This window comes from Crocuta crocuta, unplaced genomic scaffold (genome assembly GCF_008692635.1).
Source record: "Crocuta crocuta isolate KB4526 unplaced genomic scaffold, BGI_CrCroc_1.0 scaffold125, whole genome shotgun sequence".
NCBI classification, from domain to species: domain Eukaryota; kingdom Metazoa; phylum Chordata; class Mammalia; order Carnivora; family Hyaenidae; genus Crocuta; species Crocuta crocuta.
Window position 1 is genome coordinate 1,080,974 of NW_027531143.1, and position 15,203 is coordinate 1,096,176.

The window sequence follows — 15,203 nt, forward strand, 5'->3', positions numbered from 1 at the left end:
TTGGATATTGTTTCCTGCCTTGTCAAAGATTAGTTGGCCATACATTTGTTCCCACCCTAATTTTAATCCCTGGTTTTCCTGCCCCTTGCCATCTTCTCTGCCAGTTCTACTCTTCCTCCGGGGCAGGCTTTTTCAGTTCTTTGCTGTCAGTTTCCATATCTTCTCTAAAGAGATTCCTAAACTATTTCTCCAGCTCAGCTCTGTCTCATGAGCTCTCAGTTCACAGATCTAGCTGCCTATTTTTACTTAGATGCTTTACAGATATCTTAATATATTATGCTGAAAATCTAACTCATTATCTTAAGCCCTCCTAATAATTGTTCCTTCAATACACACCTTTATGCCTCTTTCTGAATTTTCAGACTTATTTAACATGTTATGCTCTCCATAATTTTTGTTTTCTAATAAGAATAGATAAATATATGGAGGAAATATCTTCTTTTAAGGAGAAATCAGTAAGTTTTTACAAGTTTTCACTGGTGCTTACTTCCTATTAAGAAGAGATCAGAAATGTCTATAGTCTATGTAGGAGTCAAAACCCAAAAGTTCATCTCAAGGTAATCCTCAACACCTTCTCCTTCACTTCCCACATGCAGGTGGCCATAAGTCTCTCCATTTCCATTCCTGCTGCTACCTTTTTCATTTGTTATATCCCCATCTTCTTTTTCCTAGAGCATTCACAAGGCTTCCTGAACTCTTTCTGCCTCCAAATATTACCCCTGCCAATCCTTCTTCTTCACTGCAACCAATTTCTGAAATACAATTTCAGTCCCACCGTTCTTCTTTTGAAATAATAAAATACAATAAAGACTGCCACTAGCTAGCTCTTCTTTGTTTGCTCAGTTCCTGTGTGTGTGCCAAACAGCATACTTTACATTTGAACTCGCAGGCTTTTTAGGCAAGGCATGACCTCTCTAGTTACTCAGTGGCCCAGGAGCTACCTTCCAATTCACGTCCTCTTATCTCTAGCATAAAGACCCAACTCCTTAGCATGGAAATCAACTTACCCTTCTGGTTTTGTCTCCCTCCTGACCCATCCACTCACTTAGAACTTGGACACATCAACCTTTCACAGCTCCCTAAAATGTTTTCTGAGTGCCGTGCACCTTTCTGTCTCCCTGGGGAGTAACAACTCCTACTTTAAGAAGCGCCTCAAGGGGCGCCTGGGTGGCTCAGTTGGTTAAGCATCCAACTTTGGCTCAGGTCATGATCTCATGGTCCGTAGGTTCGAGCCCTGCGTAGGGCTCTGTGCTGACAGCTAGCTCAGAGCCTGGAGCCTGCTTCAGATTCTGTATCTCCCTCTCTCTCTCTCTCTGACCTTCCCCTGCTCATTCTCTCTCTCTCTCTCTCTCAGAAATAAATAAAACATTAAAAAATTAAGAAAAAAAGAAGCACCTCAAATATTGTCCCTACCAGGATACCGTTGAGAACTCTCTGACATTAATTACTCCTTCCTCTGTGACTTTGTGGCACTTTGTTTGTCTCCTGCACAGTAATTACATCATCACGTTTCTGTTTATTCAGCTACTTTATGAGCCTCAAAGGCCTGGACTGTATTTGTAGTTTTTCTTTGTCATCTTTCCCCTCAGTGCAAAATTTACAAAATTGCAAGAGTTCCATCAATGTTTATTAAATTAACAGACACTTTATTAACCTGATTTGTTGAGCATTCTTAGTACCCATTAAAGAGTACCGTCTCTCTTATATCTCAGTGTTATGTTTCACTGAAGCTTTCTCTAATGAATTTTGTGAGAAATATGGAATACTGCTACAGCATTCTTTGATCATATGGGAGTTTAATTCCTATTTATATTTTTCTTGTAATACTAGAAATAATGACTTACCTACAATGACAAATCTCTGAGATTTTTGTTTAAGGAAATTGTTACAGCTGGAGAAATTTGCCAAGCCCGACTCTGCCAGGCTCTATTCCCTGTATCTAAGCAATTAATTCTCCACTGTATTATGTTTAGCTTTCAGTTCTAGAAAATGCTCATTGTTCACTTACTTTGTGCAGATTTATCCAACTGTCTCCTCTTTCTTTCATTAAACTCTCTCAGTAAAGCCACATTTCTTCTGTTTTCAATTGTGAATTTCTCTTCCCTAGAGCTTCCTGACATAGAATCTATTTGAGGAAACTTTGGTTGAAAAGAGAAAGAGGAAAAGGACCTTTTTTATTTTTTAAGGTTCCCCCTTTTCACCTAATTGGAAGAAATTTCTTTAAGATTAAACAAACTCATTAAAAAATAACATACACTGTGAAATATACATGCAACCACAATGTCGTTATAAATATGTTTTCTTATCCGGAAAGGCAACAGGCACATCAGCCACTCTTGGCAAGGTCATATTTCAGAGAGACAGCTGAATTCACCCACTGTTGAATTATGTTATGAAGTCAGTGATTTAGCATTGTCATCTATTTTGACTGACACCAAAAGCCTTCCAGGACAGTAAATGTAAAGACGTTAGAAAAAAAATCACTTACAAAATAGCCTGATAGCTCCCGTTAATGAGTTTTTAAATGTGGTACAACAACTTAATCAAATCAGACAGCTCCATAAAAGAATTAATTTGGTCATTGGTTCTTTTTACAAAATGACTTTGTTTTACTCAGTAAGGTGAGAATTTTTCTGTAACTAAAATATTCACAATTAAATTCAGAGTGACATGGCCTGGGGTTGGAAACAGATTTTCCAAAGTTTCTCAGAGTTATTTATATTGTGGCCTCCTGTTGAATGAGCTGTACACCTCTTCTTAAATTTCATCTTAATAAAAGAGTGAAAGAATGTGAATGCCATGTATTAAAAACTGTGAGCACACACATAGAACCTTAGTTATTTTATGTAATTTGTACATGAAATTTTAGAAATTGGAATGACTTAGATGCTATTTATGGACTGCCAATGGGAGAAGACTTGAGTATGTCCCCATATTGTCCCAGACCACACTGGTCATCTCTTACTATGTCAAGAGAAAAACACACACAGCACAATAATCAGCCAGAGGCAGGAAAGTCCTGCTGTATTTTTTGGTAGACTTTTGGCTCAAACTCCAGAAGGGATTATTAGAAAGGTGGTCTTGGCCCCTGTAGAAATGTGGGCTTTTGCCCAGAGTAGAAGCATAGAAAGACTCGTTTCCTATCTACCCCAGCTCAACCCTCAAACTTTTTTATTGTACCTCAGAACTAAAGTTGATTATAATGTCAACTTTAAGGAGAAAATTAGAAGTGTTCAGAATGACTCACCAGTCAGTAAATCCCCATCATTGGTATAGATCAGTGCCTCTTAGACTGAGCACCAGATTAGTCAGCGTGCATTTGGGCCTATTACATGAAATTTAGTAACTTTACATATTATAAATCCCCTTCTACATGGCATTGAGAGGCACGGGAACTGAGACAGAACAAGGAAAGAGCAGATTTATAAACCGTACCTCACATTTACGTGGGCTGCCTTCTTCTCAACAGCCAAGATACCTGTGCTTTCAAAGTACAATTTCTCCTCTCTTCTTCTCCCCTTCTTTTCTTTGCTTTCTCTCTCATAAATTCCTGTCTGTAGTGCTTGCCCCATTGCTCATTGAAATTTATATTTGTGTTTATTAAGCCTATTTCTGGGGTACCTCAGTGGACCCAGTTAAGCATTTGACTTCGGCACTGGTCATGATCTCATGGTTCGTGGGTTCGAGCCCTACGTTGGGCTCTGCGCTGACCGTGTGGAGCCCACTTTAGATCCTCTGTCCTCCCACTCTTTCTGCCTCTCCCCTCCTCACTCTATTTCTCTCTCAAAAATAAATAAACATAAAAAAAAATAAATAAATAAACATTAAAGGAAACATATTTCTGTGTCATTTATAAGCCTGTCCTGTGAGGGAAAGTTTATTATTTCAATCTCAGCAACTTGTATAGAGCCTACAAGGAGCCAAATAAGTATGTATTCTGTGTGTATGAATACAAAGATACATGGCTTTAGGGGCACCTGGCTGATTCAGTCAATTACATGGACAACTATTGATTTTGGCTTAGGCATGATCTCATGATCTCCCGGTTCATGAGTTTGAGCCCCATGTCTGGCTCTGCACTAACAGCATGGAGCCTGCTTGGGATTCTCTCTCTCCCTCTCTTTCTGCCCCTCCCTCACGTGCTCTCTCTCTCTCTTTCTTTCAAAAGTAAATAAACATTACCAAGAAAAGATACATGTCTGTAAATGTATGAGTGGATAAATAGAAGAGAGAGACCACTAAATTTCACTATCATTAAAAGTTCTGCTCTTAGTAGTTGTGGCTCGATCATGTTGCAGTGATACAAGCAGCTTTATCATTTACAAAGAGCTTTCATGAACATGTCTTTATTACAAACATGACAAGCATGATTACTTCCACCCCACTTACAGAAGAGATTGAGAGCTTGGAGAGGTTTGCACAAAGTTGCATGCCTACCTCATGGCAGAATGAGGCTCTGAACCCGTTTTCTAAGCCCAAGTTGGGCCACTCTACATTGCACAAAGCTTTCAGGTGGTAAACGTGAATGGGAGGTGGTCCTTGCCCTCAAAAACACTCACAAGCTCACATTAGCATAGTTTTTTTAGAACATGTAAATTTTCAACTTACATTGTTGAATTTTTTTCGTGGTTGAAATCCTACCCTGCCCGCAGATACAAAAATAGGCAGGTTAAATGGGAAGAAAAGTGAGGTTTGGTGGCTTGCACATACATTAACAACTATTGCTTCAGGTTGAAACAAGTTTTTAAACACTCTGCACATATGTTAGGTATCCTCACGATAGTACTTACTTGCAGACTGAGGCCAGAAGGCTTAAATTTATGAAATGACTGTGGAACTTTTTCAACATGTACAGTTCGAACCAGGATGGGATTATCAGGGAGTCAGTTGCTCTGGAAAATAGAGGCAGGCAGTACATTTTGTGTTTTTCTCTTACTCCAGTGTTAGCGTTCCGTACAATTCCAAGAACCTGCAGAGGCGTAAGGCGGAAATCACATTAACACATTAGAGCTGGTGAGCTCCTTGGAGATGATGGGGAAGAAAATGGCACTTGAATGCATGAGAGTAATCTTCCAGGATTTGTATCCAGATGTGTTATATTTTAACAAGAAGAGTTCCCAGAAGGGTCAGTTTCAGGAATGTCACTTGAGCCCTTGGAAAAGACAGATGGTTGACAGGCTGTCACACTCGCAGAGGGAGTGTGCCGGGTAAAGCAGAGCAGGGAGAGGTGAGGTCCCACGAAGTGCAAATTACAAAACAAATCCGTTATTTTGTTTGTCTCACAATAGATGATTTTGAAACAAAAAGAGAAAAAAACCCTATAAGTGAATAGAAACTCAGGAAATAAACTAAGTGATAAAGGATTCGTTTTCACATGGACACAGTGTGTATGGTTTTGTGGAGGCAATAATTCCTCATTTTGAAATAGGGTAGAAGAATACTCAGGGAGGTGACTGTTAAGAACTATGGTATGGAGGCATGAAGGAATCTGACAGAGTCGAAAGAGATCTAGAGGGAGTAGTTTTGTATGAAACATGGAGCATGGCAGCAACAGATTAGGCCAGCTTTGGCTCAAAATGACCTGGAAATCTTCCATGGAAAGTTTCTAGTCAAGCAGTGCTATGTTATAGGAAACCCTGCCATGTGGATTAAAACTTTTTGGGGACATTTATTAGTTAATCCTCTTTTTTTTGTTTGTTTAACATTTATTCATTTTTGAGAGACAGAGTGTGAGTGGGGGAGGGGCGGGGCGGCGGGGTGGGGGGAGACAAAGAATCTGAAGCAGCCTCCAGGCTCTGAGCTGTAAGCACAGAACCCAGTGCAGGTCTCAAACTCATAGACGAAATCATGACCGGAGCTAAAGTTGGATGCTCAACCAACTGAGCCACCTAGGCGCCCCTTAGTTAGTCCCTCTTAAACAGGATCCAGGCAACTAAATAACCCCTCACTAAATACTATAGTGAATATCATTTCCAGGTTCAATCTTTGCTTTCATTTTGTACTAAAAAAATATAATTAGATATCTATGATATAGATTACATTTGAAACTAGCAATTTTGCGTTGTACCTAGCATAGAAACATTCTATACATGACGTTTTAAAGGAAAAAATGATTAGGACAAATACATTGTGTAATTGGACAAAGTATCTTTGGTTCAGATCCAATGACGATCTGCAAGGACTATGGACAATGAGATCAGTTATGTTCTGTGCTGAGCAGAATGAAGGGCATTATTCATAGGAGAAGAAAACCTAGTTTCCTTTACATACCACTTGCCTATTGGTTTTTTGTCTTCTTCTCATGATGAGAATTTAAGTTTTTAAAGTTTAGAGTTTTAAAATTCTCCAGAGACTTTGAGCCATCATTGAGCAATCCATCAAAAATCCAGAGGCATTAAAAGTTCTGTGACTAATATGTGTGAAATGTTTGAAGATGAAACTCTCTTTTGTAATTATACACTGCAGAGTATGGAATAGTTTCTGCCATGTGAATTACCTACCTGAGGATACTGTTTGAAAGTTCTATCTTGCGTAAATAACAGTCAGCCTCTTACAAAAGAGTAGCAGTGTTTTCATACCTGGGATGGAAATTATTTTAGGATCATTTCCATGCAACATTTTTTCATTATTATTTAGATCTAGTGACTATGAGAAGGAAGTAAACCCACACAGCTGGCTCTTTTCAGACAGAGTGATTCAATTTATTTTTGTTCCAATATTGTAAGAAACTCAAAAGGTTAGAATTACCTTTTGGATTCAGTGTGGTATTTCCCCTTGATGCCTAAACAAATGGAAGACAAGCAGCTTTGCCAGCCTTGGACTCTAGAATAGTAAAAGATCCTTATAGTGTGTTTAATCTAAAATCTGGTGCTTTTCCATAATAATGAAGGATTTAGATGCTGAACTTAATCCTTCAAACAAACCCAATGTTTTGTGATTTTTTTCAGATATTGCCCTAGTTTATAAAGAGGAAGAGACTTAAACTTTAATTCTGATCTAGTATGTAAGTATATTCTTTTGAATTATACACTAAAACAATGTGGGAGATGAATGATAGAGTACAAACCTGTTTCTTCCCCGGAGATATGGTGACTTAGTAGGTCTAAGGTGGGTTTCAGGAATGCATATGGGTTTTTTCCCATTTTGGTAAAATTTATGTAACATAAAATTTGCCATTTTAATTATTTTTAGTGAACAATTCAGTGGGATTAAATACATTCACATTGTTATGCAGCCAACACTACTACCCCTTTCCAGAACTATATCATCATCCCAAACTGGAACTCTGTACATATTAGACAATAACTCCCCATTTCTCCTTTCCCTAGCCCTACTTTCTATCTCTATGAAATAGAGTTCACTCATATAAGTGAACTCATATTATCATACAACATTTGTCCTTTTGTATCTGGATTATTCTACCTAGCATGCTTTCAAGGCTTATTCAAGTTGTGGCATAACAGATTTTCCTTCCTTTTTAAGGCTGAATATACTCCATTGTATATATATACTGCACTTTGATTAAGGCTGAATATACTCCATTGTATATATATACTGCACTTTGATTAAGGCTGAATATACTCCATTGTATATATATACTGCACTTTGATTAAGGCTGAATATACTCCATTGTATATATATACTGCACTTTGATTATCCATTATCCATCAATAGGCATTTGGGTGTTTCCACCTTTTGGCTATTGAGAATAAGGCTGCCATTGACTTTGGGATATCTGTCAAACGATATCTGTTCAAGTCTCTGCTTTCAGTTCTTTTGAATATATAGCTGGTCATGGAATTGCTGGACTGTATGTCAATTCTATGTTTAATTTATTTTAGGAACCACCATAATGTAGGAATGCATAGTGTTTAACCAATACTGCAGGTGGTCTGCTGATCTAGTAATTTGGAAAACTTTATTAGTTACATATTGTTGCAAAACAAACCACCCCGAAAGTCAATAACTTAAAACCATATTCATTCATTCAGCTCACAAGTCTACTGTGTGGCTCTTCTGAGCTGGGATGGGCTTATCTGATCTCTCCAGATCTAGCTAAAGCTTTTGTGGTCACAGGGCTGGTCAGCTGGTTGTGACCAGGCCCACTGAGCCTCGGGCATGTGGATGGTGGTTGTTCAGCTGTTGGCTGAGGCAATGAAATGACAGGGCCTAGAGTCTCTCAGTGTCCAGCAGGCTAGCCCAGACTTGTTCACATGGTGGCAAGGCTCTAAGAAAAGCAGGTGGAGAAGCCCCAGTGCACAAGCACTTGTCAGGGCTTTTTTGTGTTACTTTGTCTGTCCCACTGGCCAAAGAAAATTCAGCAAACCATAAGAGACTCTTGAATACTGAGAGCAAAATGCGGGTAGGGGAGAGGAGGAGGGGGGTGATGGGGATGGAGGAGGGCACTTGTGGGGATGAGCACTGGATGTTATATGGAAACCAACTTGACAATAAACTATGAAAGAAAAAAAAAAAAAAGCAAGCCACCTGGCCAAGCCCAGAGGCAGGATGGAAGACACTGCCAGTGCGAACGTCTCTCCAGAGGCAGAAAAAGAGCTGAGACCATTACTTTGATCACTCCACCACAATTTACCTGCTTAATTCAATTTTCTGATAAACTCCGAGCTCTCCAAAAACTTTCTCTTGCCTTTGTAAATTAGTGAATGGAATACAGGAGCCTCTGAAATTGTAGGCAAGTCTGAGAACTGCACGCCCCAACTGCGCTAAAATACTCTCCGTTTCTGTGTTCATTCATTCTTTTATGATTTCATAAATACTTATTGTAGGGGTGCCTGGTGTGGCTCAGTTGTTAGAACATGTGACCCTTAATCTCTGGGTGATGAGTTCAAGCCACAGGTTGAGGGTAGAGTTTAATAAATAAATAAATAAAGCCTTACTGTGCCTCTGCTTGTGTCTGGGACTCTTCTGGGCCTTGGGCACAAAACCATCAACAAAATAGTCCAGATTCCTGTTCTCGCAAGACTTACATTCTATTCTAGGTCGAAAGTTTCAGGAGGGAGAATAAATGTGTTTGGATCTGCCAGACATAGCCAGGAATCTGTTTAGAAAAAGAAAAGCCTAAAGAATATTCTTTATTTCTCATTCTCCACCTTTTGTGCTTTCATGCATATTTGAATATAGGAAAATAATTTGGTTAATTAAAAGTTCCAGATATTTGAATGCCAGAAAGCAGATGTAAAGCTCTGTAGGACAGACGAATTTTTTGAGTTTCAACTTGTAATCTTGATATAAGACACATGGGTTTGTTTCTCATCTCTTTTATGCTTTCTGTAAGGTTTTGTGGCTAAAACTTTTGCTCCCCCTCTCCCAGCTGCCCAAGGGGGGACACCTAATCTTTACGGCTCAAAGGGTACAGAAGTGTCACATACAGCTGAATAGCGATGGATGTCTAGGGCAGACATTTTCTTTGGACACTTCTTTCTTTTTTATTGTTGTGTGTGTTTAATCCTGGGGGAGTAGAGTGGAATTCTGTATTTTTAAACTAACACTACTTCCTTGGAAAGGTTGATTTTTTTTTTTTTTTTTTAATACAGACTAAAAGTAGCATCCGCTCAATGTCCAGCCAGTGGGTCGGGGTGCTGGGACACTGTGTCCTAAGTGATGTTGCCAAAGAAAACTCACTATATGCACAAGCGCTTTCTTTGGGTAGCAACCAAGCTTCCTGTTTCTGTGTAATCAGACATCACAGTGGGAGAGAATCAGAAGATTGCATGTAAGGGTTCAAAGCATGCACTTCAGAGTCAGACAGATGTGTCAGTTATTAGCATTGATCTTTGGCAAAAGATTTAATCTCTTTGATCTCAGTTTGCCTGTCTGTGAAACGGGACAATAATACTCTCTACCTCATGAAATTTGGAAATGTTTGGATAATACATGTGGAGCTCATAGCACAGTAGCTGTAGTAGACACTTGATAAAAACATTAGCTAAAGGCTGTTATTTTAATAAATATTATTATGATCTACACTTCCATCACTACAAAGAAGTGCCTTTGACTTGGCTCTCAGTGCCAGAAATTAAGCTAAAGGGGAAGTGATTTTCAAACCATCCTAGCACCATTTCCAGTAGAGACAAAGACATTTATGAAACTGAAGGTTGCTGTTTATTCGTAGGCAGTCAGGGATTCCTTTTTGGGCTACTGCCCATTATTTGAGCAATTTTTCAGTGACTTGGAGTTGCTGTAGAAGCAGTCCAAAATCAATCTTTCCCCAACAACAGCAATCACCACAACAAAACAGCACTTCAAATGCTACCACCTTGCCTGGAATGATTTTAGGGTTGCTAGAAAGAACCCCCCCAAAACATCCTAGGTAGTTTTCCACCAGACTTTCTGGAAGTGCCCACTATGAAAATATGAATTTATTCAATCTCATGTTTTCTGCTTTGGGCTTAGATGAAAGTAGCAGCTGGGCCCAGTGGGAGTTTGGCTGGGAGTAGACTTTGATGGATGGGAATGGAGTTTTCTGAAGTTAGAGAAGGGAGAAAGAATTTGGGATCATGAGTAGAGGAAGTATGCGATCTGCATTTTCTGGAACAATGTGACTTCATCTTATAAACATGAGGTGCTAGGGAGAGGGTCACATTTTCCCTCTGGGTAGTCGGGGTGGGGGGTGGATTGCAAGGTGCTGGGGCTGAGGGACACAGGGAGACAAAACATTAGGGGAGGGATCCAGAGAGGAAATAAATGAGGGTGAAAGGCAAATTTTTAGACTGAGTTATGTGAGCAGCATTCACTGCAATGCAGTAGGGAGAAATACCATCTTCCTGGCCTCCCCCATGTGACGGGAAGCTGATCTGCCTGCCTAGATTTATATCCTTCTGTGGCTATATTTCTCTCCTCACTTTTGTCTCACCTCCTACCTTGTTATACATGATCTTTTCCCCCCTGAGAAAATCATAATTCTATCACTGTGGAAATTGAGGTGCCTTTAAGTTTCTTACTAGTTCTAGAGTATTTTCTTAGGACAAATTGCCAATTTCCTCTTTTATGGAAAATACTAAAATACTTTTTTTTTTTAATAGAGTGACCTCGATCCTTTCCCATTTGCTGTTCTTTATAATTTCTAGACGGGACTTAGAAAAAATTGAATTGAAGGGGTCGTCAGCCTGGTGGCAATAGCTACATTGAAAGCATCAAAATGTTTGCTCCCAGAGTCCTTGAAGCAGAGACCTTGAGCATTTCTACCAGTGACCATCCATGAAGTGACAGTCTAGAGACATGGGGCTTCTTTGTGTCTGTCCTGTCCAACCCCAAGCACTGGTATGCAGTCAGTGCTCAATAAATATTCGTTCATTGATTAGAGATTATCCATTGTGTCATTTTTTAAATATTTTATTTATTTCTGAGAGAGAGACAGCATGAGCAGGGGAGGGTCAGAGGGAGAGGGAGACACAGAATCTGAAACAGGTTCCAGGCTCTGAGCTAGCTGTCAACACTGAGCCCGACGCGGGGCTGGAACTCATGAACTGTGAGATCATGACCTGAGGTGAAGTCAGACGCTTAACCGACTGAGCCAACCAGGTGCCCCTCCATGGTGTAAAGTAATAACCAGGCCAGGTACAGTTGAAACCACTGGGTAATAACCATGCCAGGTACAGTTGAAACCATTGGGTTAATGCCTCCCAACAAGTGGTCCTCAGCCCCTGTGCTCTAGGCGACCCCTCCTTCTTTGCAGCACTCTCAGAGACTGTGCATCTCACATATGTGGCCCACAGACTCCACCTAGGAAGCCAGGAGGCTCCATGTGCGACAGTCATCGGAACCTATGGCTCCAGGACACCAGGGCATTCAAGACTGAACACTGGCCAGTTTCTCCTTAAATATGTCAAAGATCATGCTCTAGTTAGTTTGGAAATGGAAATTCTCACAGGCTGTTCCTAAAAGAACTGCAACGTGGGGCAAGTTGATTTAATTCACCAGTTCTCCCAAAAACGATGTTTGAAAGGAAAGTTTAGATGCCTCTCCCTTGCCTCAAGAAATCTACCTGTCCTTCAGATGTTGAGGACAGGCAGAAATTTCTTCATCTCCTGTTGGTTCAGTGCAGATAAGAAACTTTGATCATTTTCCTTGAAGGCTGAAGCTACTGCTGTTGGCCTCCTGAAAGTAGGGGACAGAATGCCCTAGCACTTTCTGGCTGGTAAGTGACTCCTTGCTGGGATTAAGCTCTGGTTTTTGTTTTTTGTTGTTGTTGTTTTTTTTTTTAATTTTACTTTTAAGCAATCTCGACACCCAACATGGGGTTCGAACTCACAACTCCGAGATCAAGAGTTGTACACTCCACCACCTGAGCCATCCAGATGCCCCAGCTCTGGCTTTTTTTTTTTTTTTCTTTAAAGGTGAGCCATGACCGGAGCAATGTATTATAAGTAGCACTTGATAGGACAACAGCGATTAGAGCAATGAGAGCTTTTACTGTGAGAAGCAGAATTAAGAGGTGAAGAAACATTTTTGCTTTCTGTGTCTTGGTTTCTCTTGTCTGCACAAGGTCACCCACACATTCAAATAGGAGTGGAGTCTTAGGGTACAGAGGTGTCATTAGTGGAACCCCTGGAGTCAGCACGAATTCACTGTCAGGGGAAAGGAAAAAACATTAGAAGTATTCTCCAGGGAGGTAGCCTAGTTATTTCTGTTTTTTAACCAACACCCCACAATGACTCTACAGCATGACAGAGTTTGGGAATGACTGTTCCGGAAAGCATCCTCTCCTGTGTCGTTTACATAGTTGTACCTCAGACTAGCTGTGCTTGTTCTATTTTTATTTCAGATATTATATTTTATTTTCATTTTTTATATTGTGTACATATCGTGTATAATACAATATAACTATTTTGTATATTGGATCTTCATATTGTATTTCTATTTTGTAATATGATAACATATTAATGTGTATAAGGATTGCTTATTATTTAAAAGATATTGTTGTATCATATATAAGATATTGTTCCAAGGATTATCTCCATTAATTCTCACAATTATTATTTGAAAGAGGTGGTATCATTATCATCCTTTTGTTATTTTTTAACATTTATTTATTTTATTTTGAGAGAGAGAGAGAGAGACAGAACGTGAACCGAGGAGGGGCAGAGAGAGAGGGAGAGAGAATCCTAAATAGGCTCTAAGCTGTCTGCACAGAGCCCGACACGGAGCTCCATCCCACGAACCATGAGATCATGACCTAAGCTGAAATCAAGAGTTGGATGCTTAACTGACTGAGCCACCCAGCCACACCACATTGTATTTTCTTAATAACATGTTTATTGAGATACAATTCACATATCCTACAGTTGGTCCATTTGAAGTGTTCAATTCAATAATTTTTTTCTTTAAGTAAGCTCTAGGCTAAATGTGAGGCTTGAACTCACAACCCCAAGAGCAAGAGTTGCATATTCTACTGACTGAGCCATCCAGGTGCTCCATCACCATTTTATAGATGAGAAAAGAGAGACACAAAAAATGCTAAGAAATTTGCCCGAGATCTCAGAGTTAGCAAGTGGTAGGCTGGGATTTACCCCTGACCCTGGCGATTCTGGTGCCTGAGAATTTTTCCTGCTTTTTAGTAGAGTTGACACACCATACATTAGTTTCAGATGTACAGCTTAGTGATTTGATAACTTTTAACTACCACACTGCACTGACCAAAGTGACCAAAAGCTTTTGGAAGTTTGATGGGAGAGAATTGCATCATCACTAGGCAGCACACAGGTATCAGAGAAGGGCAGGTAGGGAAAGGCCTCTGCAGAAGTCATGGTTAGGAGTTTTTAGATACACATAGGCCATCTGTTTGTGGCCAGGAGCATGCTTGGTTGATTGATGGCCAAGCCTATAGAAATACAGACCTTGCAGAACCCCAGCAACTAGGACAAAGTGTGTGTGTAAGTCACAGGTCTCCAGTGAGTGCTTGCTTTGGAAGTGAGGAGAAAACAGCATTGATATGAAGTAGCTTTTGGACTTCACCCAGCCTAGGCATGGGAGGAGGTGCTGCTTCTGATGCCAATGAAATCTAAGGACAGAAGAGGAACAGGTACAAAATGTGCCAAAATAACTCAGAATTCTGATTAAAAGCCTTGCTAGGGGCACCTGGGTGGCTCAGTTGGTTGCGTGTCTGACTCTTGGATTTTGGCTCAGGTCATGATCCCAGCATCATGGGATTGAGTCCTGAATGGGGCTCTGTGCTGAGTGTACAGTCTGCTTAAGATTCTCTCTCTCTCTCTCTCTCTCTCTCTCCCCTACTGAAAAGTAAGTAAATAAAATATAAGTCTTGTTACATTTTCTGTTTTGTGAAAACCCTCCTGTACTGAGAGGAAGGAAGACAAATCCTATTTGAATTGAATGAATTTTCTCTTGGTCGGGGAGCCCAGGGCCATTGTACCCAGTGGAAGGGCTTTTATAATAGTCTGGGCCAGGTGCTTTCAGCTAAAGTTACAAAAGATTATAAGTTAATTGGAAGACTTTTCTAATATATCTTAGGATTCATTGATTCATTTATAAACATTTATCAAGTGCTCTTGATGAAATGGGCTGCGCCCTAGGGGATACAGAAAGAGATATCATAAAAGGGGATATAGAAACAAAGAAAAAATGGCCCCTTTCCCCAAGAATCTCTCAGTTTGAGTGGCAGAGACAGACAGGAAACCAGCACCAGCTTCACGTGATGTTTCAATTGACATATTTGAGAGTTACCGTGGCATCAGTGAGGCCGGAGCACTTAAAACTTCTTAAGGAATTGGAAAGTCAAGTCCAAGAAAATCCCCTCAAGGGACCTTGTATTATGTCACGAAAGATCTGCAGCTGTCCTGGCTAATGTGGAGGGCGTCTCAGGCAAAGGGGACAGAGTATAACAGAACATGAGGCAAAGGTGGCCCCACAACCCTGTGGGTACTTGTGAACAACCAGAACTAGCCAGCAGGTCACCGAACTCTTAGGTCCTCCTTGGTGGAGTGCTCAAACCTGAGTCTGGAAGCCCTAAGAATCCCAAGCCTGAGTCTGTTGTCAGTATGAAGTCATAGTCCCTGTTTCTAGAGCCTCCTGTGATTCTCTGTAATTTCATACTAATACCACCTGGCCAATGGAAGCTATTAAAAGCTATTCAGCCCCTTTTGCAAAATTAGAATTGCCAAGTGGGAAAGGAGCTAATAATATTTCTTGAGCAGTCACTGAGTTCCAGGCACCAGGCTAGGTGCCTT

The 15,203-nt window shown here is 40.3% G+C and overlaps 1 protein-coding gene across 1 annotated transcript in view; it reads left to right on the top strand.

Annotated features, from left to right (window-relative positions):
* ST6GALNAC5 (ST6 N-acetylgalactosaminide alpha-2,6-sialyltransferase 5) overlaps positions 1-15,203 on the top strand; it is a 173,059-nt gene that overhangs the window by 104,148 nt on the left and 53,708 nt on the right. The window lies entirely within an intron of this gene.